Raw genomic sequence first — 11,657 nt, 5'->3', positions numbered from 1 at the left:
GCTGTTCGCTAAACCGTAAGGCATCACTCGGTATTCGTATTGTCCCCTACTGGTGATAAACGATGTCTTCCATTCATCACCTTTCCGGATGCGTATTAAATTGTATGCACTTCGCAGGTCTAACTTTGTGAAGATTACTGCCTGCCGCAAATGCTCTAGAGCTGTCGGAATCAAGGGAAGCGGTTCTCTCCGTTTAATGGTTACATTATTCAAGGCACGATAATCAACGACCGGTCGAAGCCCCCCATCCTTCTTCTTCACGAAGAAGAATCCAGCGGTAACAGGTGAGGTCGATGGACGGATAATACCTTGCCGTAATCCCTCAGTGATGTATGCCTCTAGAGAGTCCTCCTCCTGAACCGAAAGGGGATAGAGCCGACCCCGAGGTAGAAGTGCTCCGTCGTGCAGGTTAACGGCACAGTCGCATTCCCGATGTGGTGGTAAGGTAAAGGCTCTCTCTTTACTAAAGACGTCTGCGAACTCTCGATACTCCGGCGGGATAACCCCCTGGTTTGACGGGTCGGGGCTTTCTACTGCAGTAGCTTTACATGGGATCGATAAACATTTGTTAGTACATTTACTAGACCATGCCAGGATCTCACCAGTCTCCCAGTCGATGTGGGGATTATGTTGGCGCAACCAGGGGAGTCCTAGGATTAAGAGATCTCTTGTTTTAGGCAATACCAGGACCTCCAGGCTCTCCAGGTGCAACGCCCCCACACGCATCCCGAGTGGGACAGTCCGGTAGCGGATGACGCCGTCGGCCATCCGTTCACCTGTTACTCCCTGGATGGTAAGTGGTTGTGCTAAAGGTTGAAGAGGGAGATTCATACGGCGCACCAACTGCACGTTAATGAAATTACCTGCAGCCCCGCTGTCCAACAGGGCCGACACCAACTGCCTCTGACCACCCCACTCCAGGATTACGGGCACCGTAAGCATGGAAGCGGGTCGCGACGGCACAGAGGACACACCTACCGGAAGTAGAGACATCTCTCGGCCAGGACGGTTGGGGCAGGAGGGGATGGTATGCCCTGCCTCACCGCAGTACAGGCACAGCCCCTCTTGGATCCGTCGACGTCTCTCGGTCAGAGTAAGAGGGGCCCTGCCCACTTGCATGGGTTCGGGAGACTCGATGGCTGGAAGCGCCAAATGACGCGGTGATTCCATTCGGGAACGACGCCGTCGGCGGTCCCGTACTACATTGTCTATTCTCACCGCCTGTCGGACCAGGTCGTCGAAGCAGGGAGCCTCTCCCTTATGGGCCAGTTCGTCCTGCAGGTCGGGATTAAGAGCTCGCAGGAATATAGTTTGGAGGCAGTCATCGGGCCACCGGAGGTTAGCGGCTATGGTTCTGAACTCTAGGGAAAAGTCGGCCACGGATCGACTCCCCTGTTTACAATCCAGGAGCCTGAAGCCTGGTCTTCGGCCCACCGCTGGATGGTCGAAAACCTCCATTAAGGCTCGATGGAAATCACGACCGGAGTTCAACAATGGGCTGTCGTCGGCCCACAAGGCGGTGGCCCACTCACGCGCTCTTCCGGTCAATAAGGAGATGGTGAAACGAACCTCTGCCCCGGGATTGCGGAACTCATCCGGATGTTCCTCCACGTATATTCCGCACTGCATCAAGAAGCCCTTGCAGTGGTCCGGATTCCCATCGTACTTATCTGGCAAGGCGATGGGTGGACGATCAGTGGGACGAGGAGGAGAGTCAGGTAAGGGCACTTGGGAGGCATGCGATGCCAGGAGTCGTTCCATTGCTGTTACGCGGGTCTCTAGATTCCCTGCTGGATCCATCTGTAAGGCGAAGTATTCTGTCAGGTGGAGAGGGGAACAGACGGACACGGATCCAGGGATGCAGGGAATTAACCGGTTTATTGAAGGAACAGCGGCGACGCTGCAGGCGGGGCTGGGGATCCCGAGGCGGCGCTCAGGGGAGGGGAATGGCTGACGGAACTTGTAGTCGGCAGGCGAGAATCGTAATCGGTAGACGGGCGAGGGTCGGTACCAGGAAGAGCTGTCCAACACTGAAGCACAGGCACGAAGGGGAACGATGACGAGGAAGGCGGAGGACGTCGGAACTGGAGGATCAGGTATGACGAGGACACTGAGGAGGGAAGGCAGACAGGTGAGGCACAGACAAAGGTAAGACAGGCAGATCCGGGAGGGTAGGGTAGACGGCAGACAAGTAAATTGCTTGGTATGGCTGGTAATCATCGGCTCAATACTTCGCGATGTTCTTCTGTTCCTTAGGTTCTTTTATCCTGCGATCTGATTAGCGTTAATCGGCGTCACTTGCGGGGTTCCGCCCCTCAGGGGCGTGACAGCTCTAGACAGATCAGAAAAAATATGCAATTTTTTAAAGTTCAAATCTGGAATAAAAAACACAAATAGAATCTGACAAGATGTTACACAATATGGAGCACATCATAAAAATACATTACCTAGTTTGACATGAAGATGTGGTGTTTCAGAGAAACCATTCGTGCACCCTCCAGTGTATAGGTAGCCAGTGGATACAAGTCAGTGAGTTGTGACTGCTCAATTACTTTGACTAGGCTTGTGGACTCCAGCTTGAAACATCTTAAATGCTCACAGTACCATGCACCATGCAATTTTACTACAAATACCAAGCTGTCGTGAACAATAATGATTTGTACTATTTCGGCAAAGTCGGGCAACCCACCAGTACAGCCATATACTAACATCATGCCAGTACTGTAACTGGTGCCCTGAAATTCTGCCTTCTTTGTCAACTGAACAGCTGTCTCCTCAGGAAATTTCTGTGAAAAAAAATCCTGTATGTTCTCATTTACAACATCTAATGGAACTCTTGAAATCTTCGATACAGAGACTGCAGGTTTTTTTACATTTGAACCATGGAGGTGGTATGTTATCATGGACTGGTGTTTTTTTGCCATTGACTGCAAAATGTTACGATAGCAGCCAGTCTGTCTCACTATCTTCTTAAAGAAGCGGTGCTTGGCTTCAAACCTCATTGTCCATAAGGACACTAGTGGGCCAAATGCTTTAATGAGCTGTGGGTAATGTTCTATAAAATGGTGTTTTGGAATCAATTTCTCTGCTGGAAAAACACTGCAAAATCTATATCTATGCTCAGCAATCAGGCTATCTAGGTATCCAATACTTTCATCTGTAAGGACAGGACACATTATCAATTCAATTACATCTTTTAGTGTCATCAACAATTGCCACGCCTGTTCGCCTTCTGGAACTTTGGGGCCCACCATAAGTGGAAGCAGCCTCAGTAGGCACCAATTTTCATGTGCGTTACCACCAATGGTTTTACGAGAGGCAAAGGTTGGTGGTATAGCTTGGGGATAATTTGTCTTGTCTTTCCACTTATACGGGAAAGATTTAATGATTCCATTAAGCTCTTCAAGACAGAAATATTTTTTCTTTATCAAGATATCTAAACACAATGCCAATTCTACAGGTACAATACCCTCAAGTAAATCATGAAGCACATCAGGCGGGTAACCTGTGGTGACATGAAAATGACTTAATCTTTGAGTAATTGCACAATGCCTTTTAACTCCATGGCTAGGTGTCTTACTAGCCAATGCTGCTTCAACATTCAACTGGTGTAGCTGTTTTGTTCTACCAGGGAACGCTCCTGACCTGACCTCAAGTTCCTGAAACTGGGATCGCTCTCCCATGCAAAATCGGCAAACATACAACCCACTGAAACTTTCAACAAACCCCCCAACTGAATGGGCACCAAGGTTATCAGCAATCACAGAAAATACAGTGCCTTTAATAAATTTTCCTAAATAAGGCACAAAAATACCATCCTCTTCAAGGCTTTTCAAATCAGTTAATAATGGCCCGAGAACTTGAGGGTAGCCAAATTTTTTAACATCATCTGCCTTGCATAAAACAGCTAAGTATATTGATGACAAAGTGGACCTTAATACTGATGGCACATCAGCCAACACCCAGTAGACAGCTGTTACCTTGTGCTTCTTGCGAGAGGTTCCTAAGGGATTACAAATTTCAAAATCATCAGAGTAGAGAAGAAGTGAAAGTCTAAACTCCGTAGACAGAAATTTGTTTTCCTTGAAGTGGGAACCATCACGAAAACTGGTATACTGACTTGAAGAACCACAATGGCTGGCAGTCAAAGCTTTCAATTGAATATCATTATTTGTTAAAATTTGTGACAAGGATTGCAAAATTGGTACATATTGGAATGTCTTTCCCTCTTTTGCATCAAGTATATATTCTACTGATTCAACAACACAGAAATGTTCCTTTAAGTATCTGTTTCTTTGGTATGCTGTACCAAAAGGACCTTCTTCACTTAAGGCTGCATTAAGAGGATTTAACTGGCAAATGTTGTTTACCAAATCTGTGATCACCAATTCTTCAACAGTACAGTTATGATTTACTAAGGTGTTATAGACAATGTTTCTGATAACAGGTGCAGATGCTGAACATGTGATAAACTGAAGCTCCTCTACAATCTCATCTATACATCTACTAGGCACGTTGAAGATGCAGTCTAATTTAAGCAATAAGGAGCCAATTTGATCAACTATGATTTTACCCAAATCCTCACCCTCTTTGACAAGTGTTTCAAAAGAAGTAGCTTCACTTTCATCTACCAACCAACTACTATCTTCTGTTGCCTGACTTGAACATATCTGAATTACAGTATGTTTAAAATCCTCAATACAGTGAGGATTGTGCTTTCTACTTTTGTGTGATGCAAAATTTGAATATACATTAGTACTGTAGTCACAATCTTTAAAAACACAAGGAACAGTTTCATACTTTTTCAGATGAGCTCCAAGGTGTTCAAAATATTGCCTCTCTGTGTGAAAACTACACGAATTACATACATGACATGAAAAGGAAACAATCTGCCCTGTCTGTTCAGTCTGTGTATGATCTCTAGACAAATGGGTGCGAAGTGCACCCCAACTTTTAAATGAACAAGGACAGTCTGTGTACAAACAGGGTAGTGACCGCCCTTGACCAGCATGTAAATGTTTCAATCTATAATGCCTTAATAGCTCTAAATGCTTTGAAGTCCTAAAATTGCAATTTTTGCATGGCCATATCATTTTAATATGAGGCCTACTGTTTCTCCCTGATGACACCTGCCTTGAAACCTGTCCTCCCTAGACCTCAACTGTCCTGTCCAATGAGTAAGGCCACCCTGTAAATGAAAAACAATTTGTGATATTAAAACCACAAAACATTTAATCACAATTATATGCTATGTTATGCAGTTAAGAATAAGGAAACATATAGGAAATCTACCTATAGATTCATACAGTACTTACCCAAATGAAGCTAATGTTGAACGTTAGACAAATCAAATTACACACCACTGGCTTATCCTGCAGCCTATCCTGGCTTGACACAATAACAACCCGCTGCTGTGCTGTTCTGGTCCTGTTGATAAAACCATATACTTTACTTTAATAACATTTATTTTAAAAAACACTTATTGAGTAATAAAAATGACTGAATTGACTTGCATGACGGGCTTTCCACTGGGTTGACTGCTCAATTAAGTTAAATATAATATGAAAAGCAGCAAAATAAAGGAAATACTTAGTAGAAAATTGTATACTGTAAATAGTTGTGCTTTAGGTGGCATATTAGGTTAGCAAGACGAATTTTACTTAAACATTTTCTTTAAACCCATCAATAGTTTTTCTATACTGCTGTAGGAACATGGTGGACTTTGGGTAACAGGACCCGCTCGTTATGAGGATATGAAAGGCTCATTCTAAGCTTAAAAAAGACACACGATTCTTATTTCCAGGTTATTGTACAGTACAGTATATTCTGATTATGAAATTTAGATTCGTTTTCTGATAAATCCCCTTAAATCCCACACACTGGATATTTAAGTAATGAAAATTATTTTGCACTGCTATCTGGTACGACGTGGTTTTAAAACGTTGATTTTACGTACAGGTTATGTCCAACAGTTAGACCTACTCGCTGCACCGATTAGTTTTAACAAAAGCAGGAACGGCCGCACCATGTTTAATATAGGTGGCATACATCAGCCTAGCAAAATTTACATTATGTTTAGCAGCCAGTGGCGGTTCTAGACCAAAATCACCAGGGGGGCCGAGGTGGGGCCAGTGTGTTTTTAAGGGGGGCACATTTATAACCATAGATAATGGCAAAACGGGTCATTAGTTTATTTTTTTACGTTTTATTCTAAATTTACAGTTACGTTTACAGTTACAGCATGACATTACATTATCTCGTTAAATTACATGGTCATTATCTCACTGTAGTAGTAAAAATATAAAAAAATTAAATAGAGTTGACAGAAAAAAGAAATTCACATGCTGAAAATCACAAAATCCAAAAGCATTTGCATGTGCACTTGGCTGAAACTCTACAACAACAAGATTGTCTGGCTCTCTCTCCATAACTACTTCTCTCTCCTCCTGCTCCTCAGCTCTCTCATGCTCTTTTTCCTCTCCCTCACTCTCTCTGTTTTGTTTTTTGCCTACAGGTGCAAAAAAGGACATAATGTCCTTCCTGCTCCTTTTCATGATGATAGCCTAGCCTACTAAAAAGAAAACGGAGAGGATTGTAACCTCTTATGTCTCGCAAAGTATTGGCATTTTGCATTTCACAAATAAGCTAAATACTGTAAGCTCCTCTCGGTTATTTCATAAATTTCACAAATAAATATTAAGTTACATATTGCTGCACAACGAACCTTTAAGAAATATGAAGGTTCTTAGCGAACATGACCAACATACTGTAGGCTATATACTGACTTCACTGGCTTTGCTTATTCACTAACATAACAAGAGCAACATGCGTGATTGAGCGTAATAAAAATATTGCATCACTAAATAACAGTAAAACACGAATCTGCGCAAACAATGACATTACGAAATTAATCGTTTTCCTTACCTTCTCTGCTTTGCAGGTTAGTCCATTCAGGGCTCCAGTTTATCTATCAGAAGCAAAGTTCACAATTCGCGCCACTGCTGGTCTCTTCAGGTTGCAGATAACAGCATGTGTAGCGCGTTAATGAGCCCGTCTAGAAACACGTCGCGTTGGCTACTCGCATCAGTTCCATTTTTCAAACGAGCGCATGTCGCGTCTAGAAATTAATCATTTTAATCATTGGCTGATCGGTGCAGGGGCCATAACAGGGGCCAAGAGCAATTCTACAGGGGCCCTGGCCCACCCTGGCCCCCGTCTAGAACCGCCAATGTTAGCAGCACATATTTAAATCATCACGAGCTAAATTACCGGACGACTTTCCGCAAAAACGCGGCTACACATGATTAACCACTTTTCCACCCCATTGGTTTTGATGATACTTTTACTATATTCAAACCATCAAAATGCAGACGGACACAAATATTATTCTAAAATAAAAGGTAATCACTTAAGCAGGAGATAGTCCAGGCACGCTACTCCTTCTAACAGATTCGACCACCAAACTTCAGATTTGAGATGAAAACGCGGGTATCTAAACCGCACACCGCGTTTTAATCCTCACATGCGTATTTGGACGTCAAAATTGCGCATGTGCCGATTCAAATGCGGTATTCTTTTTTAAGATTACAATTTACTTAGTATTTCTGTGTTTATTTACAGTGACAATAAAATAATTAAACAGTATGAACATATATATAGTAAAGCTTATTATTTGCATACAGTTCACTTATTAAGTGAATAAAATGTGTACATATTCAAAATTTTACTTCAGAAATTCTAGTTCTCACTGAAACTTAATTTTACAATGTAGAAATTAAACAGTTAATTTAATAAATTTTACTACACCACAAAGTTCTTTTTTTCAGTGTGTCTGGCCTTGGTTGTAACTTCATTGTTGCAATAAGACTGAATCTGGATCTACATGAGCGGCTTCTGACTTCTGATTTGGCGGAGAAGGAAAAACCACAACAACAACTGAAAAGGACAAGAAACCAACTTGCCCTCTGTAATATGTGACTTTAAATTAAATGAAATCAGATTAAACACTGCATTTAACATTGCAGAGCTCGACATTACATGATACACATTCAGAAGAAAATGCTGATTTTTAATTCTGTCCCTAGGATGATCTCTGTATGTGCCATTTTAAAGCTGTTACTTTAAAGGGTAGCCGCCCAGGAGGCATCCGCACCAGATGTCCAAACCACCTCAATTGGCTCCTTTCGACATGGAAAAGTAGCGGTTCTACCCTCCCAGATATCCAAACTTCTCACCCTATCCCTAAAGGAGAGCCCAGACACCCTGCGGAGAAACCTAATTTCGGCCGCCTGTATTCGCGATCTCATTCTTTCGGTCATTACCCATAGCTCATGAGCATAGGTGAGGGTAGGGACGAAGATGGACCAATAGATCGAGAGCTTTGCTTTCCGGCTCAGTTCTTTCTTAGCCACGACGAACTGGTTAAGCACCTGCAAAACTGTAGACGCCGCTCCGATTCGTCTGTCCAGCTCCCGATCTCGCCCACCCTCACTCGTGAACAAGACCCCGAGATACTTGAACTCCTCCACTTGAAGCAGTACTTCTTCCCTGACCTGAAGAGGGCAATCCACCCGTTTCCAGCTGAGAACCATGGTCTCGGACTTGGAGGTGCCAATCCTCATCCCCGCCGCTTCGCACTCGGCTGCGAACCGCCCCAGAGCACACTGGAGGTCCCCAGCAGATGAAGCCAACAGGACGACATCATCCGCAAAAAGCAGCGAGGCAATCCTGAGGCCACCAAACTGGACACCCTCAACACCCTGGCTGCATCTAGAAATCCTGTCCATAAATATTATAAACAGGACCGTTGACAAAGGGCAGCCCTGGCGGAGCCCAACCCGCACTGGGAGCACGTCCGACTTATTACCGGCAATGCAAACCAAGCTTCTGCTCCGTTCATACAGGGACCGAATCGCCCACAACAATGGACCCTGGACCCTATACTCTCAAAGCACCCCCCACAGAGCACCTCGGGGTACCCGGTCGTAAGCCTTTTCCAAATCCACAAAACACATGTAGACTGGATAGGCAAACTCCCAGGCCCCCTCCAGTACCCTTGCAAGGGTATAAAGCTGGTCCAGTGTTCCACGGCCAGGACGAAAACCGCATTGTTCCTCCTGAATCCGAGATTCGACTATCGATCTCACCCTCCTGTCCAGTACCCCAGAATAGACTTTCCCAGGAAGGCTGAGAAGTGTGATCCCCCTGTAGTTGGAACACACCCTCCTGTCCCCCTTCATAAATTTGGGGACCACCACCCCGGTCTGCCAATCCAGCGGCACTGTCCCTGAACTCCACACGCTGTTGAGAAGGCGTGTCAGCCACGAGAGCCCCACAACATCCAGAACCTTTAGGTACTCCGGGTGGATCTCGTCCACCCCCAGGGCCCAGCCACCACGTAGCTCTTTAACCACCCTAGCCCCCTCAGCCCCAGTGATGGGCAAGCCCCCCCCAGCACCCTCAGGCTCTGTGCCCTCAGATGTCTCAAAGACAGCATGCATAGATGTATCTGAGGCAGGGTTGAGGAGGTCCTCAAAGTATTCCTTTCATCTCCGGGTTATGTCCCCAGGTGAGGTCAACAGCACCCCCTCCCCACTATAAATAGTAGGCAGTGTTGGGGAGTAACGAGTTACATGTAATGGCGTTAAGTAATTTAATTACAAAAAAATGTAATTGTAATCCATTACAGTTACTAGAGAAAAAGTGTAATCAAATTACAGTTACTTATGGAAATATTCATGATTACAATTTTAGTTACATCATAAGTTGTATGCAAAACCTTGCTAATATCTTTAATACAGTATTTTTTATTGCTTTTCGTGTTTTTCTTATGCAAAACATCCTCCTTTGCTATTTCCCTTCACAGCCGAAAGTTTGAAACTAGCGGCACCCTCGATGCTTCTGATTGGTTATCCTGTCGCGGCTACATTTGCAGCGCCAATTCCGCTAATGAACTTGCCTGAGTGGTCTGAGTTTCTGTTGCAGGCAATATCAAACACGGAAAGGAATGCATTTCATTGCTGGAAATATAAAAAAACATTTCCGATATATTACGGAAAAGGGCACAAATTTAACTGCAATGCAGTGCATGTTTACCAGCTGTAAAGATGTTGTCGACACCTAAACAGTCCATGTCCAACCTAAAGAAACATCTAGAGCAGCTAGCTTACTGTAACTGCAAACAGTCATATTAAACAAGGCAGGGAAGACATGCCTACCTTCAGCGTGCCACACCATGCTTCTAAAGTGTAATGCCCGGTACACACTGTTTGATTTCAGCAATCTTATAAAATCATTACCGATCACACTGTGCGATACGGATCTGATAATCTTGTCTATGACAGGTATGCAGACTGTACGGCGACAACACCAACTCAATCATAAGATACGGCGCATAGGACAACAAAACAAAATGCGTAAACACCACAATGAAGTATGTAATGTGCTTTAAAGTCACACTGGCACTTCTGATCCCGTTGACAGAAAATGTAGGTATGTTACAATCTCCCGATTCCCGCTGCGCCGCTCTTCCGCGCAGGTGTGTTCACGTCATCATGAGTTTGGTGGATGCGGGGAATAGCACAGCCGCGGAAAAAGTTGAACGGTGGGTTTATCTTTAAAGTTCCAGGAGCACACGCTTATAGATGACATAGTTCACATTTTTCGTCACAACCTCGATTTCGAATTTTTGTTTTTGACCGGTCAGAAGTGTTTCGTTTTCCCGTTGCAAAATTACCGATAAATTACTTCTCAAAGGCATTGCTTCAAAATCACTAGAGGTAAATAGATTTTTAATAAAATCCTATAGATTTGATATATCATTTATTCAACCATGTCTGTGTGAAATTTCGAAGTGCGAAGTCAATGGTTTTGCTTGCGAACGAAAGCTTTCCCAACTGAGCGGTCACGGTAATGAGGTGCCCCAGAGGTCACGTGACTGCTATACTGCAACCTGATTCGTCAAGCGCGTTTGTTTACATTGTAGATGACCAAGTGTGTTTGTTATGAGAGATCTTTCACTGATATTTTGTGCATTCCTGGGGCCAGTTCCACAAAGCAGGGTTTCTTGCTTAGCTGGATAACTTGTTGGATTTAAGGTAGTCTGGGGTAAATATGAGTGAACAAAGATAAAGTTAATTTAGCCCAGACTACCTTAAATCTGACAACTTATCTAGCTAAGCAAGAAATCCTGCTTCCTGAAACAGGCCCCAGCAGGGCTTTTTTCACTAAAACAGCTTATAAAACAAATTGATTATTTTTTTTTAATTTATTTAAATTATTTACATGATTTATTCAATTTCTTTCAATTTCTCAACTTAAGATCACAGCCTTTGCTTAAAATACATTAAGAACAAAAGGAAAAAATGACCACTTATTTCCGGCACTATAATATAACTTCCTTATTTCTCGAGGTATTTCAATGATTTTGGTGTCATTCTGTTTGTTATCTAGTTCTCTATCAAATTCAGTTAGATTTTCTGTTATATTGGGGGTTTGGATTTTTTTGTAACATACCTAGAAAATGTGCCGTCCTCCTTCAATATGCTAAGGTTATTGGTAATTTATGTTAGGTCTGATATTAGCACTCCCGACATGCTATGTCGTATTGAGTTTTGAAAACTGGGTGAAGCTTACCACTCTGCTAACCCATTTTATTT

General features: G+C 43.5%; 1 long non-coding RNA gene across 1 annotated transcript; it reads right to left on the bottom strand.

Moving 5' to 3' along the window:
- Positions 1-3,222: 3,222 nt before the first annotated feature.
- On the bottom strand, positions 3,223-7,020 carry LOC140586949 (uncharacterized). The gene is made up of 3 exons (XR_011988725.1): positions 6,925-7,020; positions 5,316-5,427; positions 3,223-5,188 (listed from the first exon to the last, which is right to left on the bottom strand). It is a non-coding gene; the product is annotated as an uncharacterized lncRNA (long non-coding RNA).
- Between the last annotated feature and the right edge of the window lie 4,637 nt (positions 7,021-11,657).

This window comes from Paramormyrops kingsleyae, unplaced genomic scaffold, assembly GCF_048594095.1.
Source record: "Paramormyrops kingsleyae isolate MSU_618 unplaced genomic scaffold, PKINGS_0.4 ups102, whole genome shotgun sequence".
Taxonomy (NCBI): domain Eukaryota; kingdom Metazoa; phylum Chordata; class Actinopteri; order Osteoglossiformes; family Mormyridae; genus Paramormyrops; species Paramormyrops kingsleyae.
The sequence above is the reverse complement of the archived record's forward strand: the minus strand, read 5'-3'. Positions and strand labels throughout refer to the sequence as shown.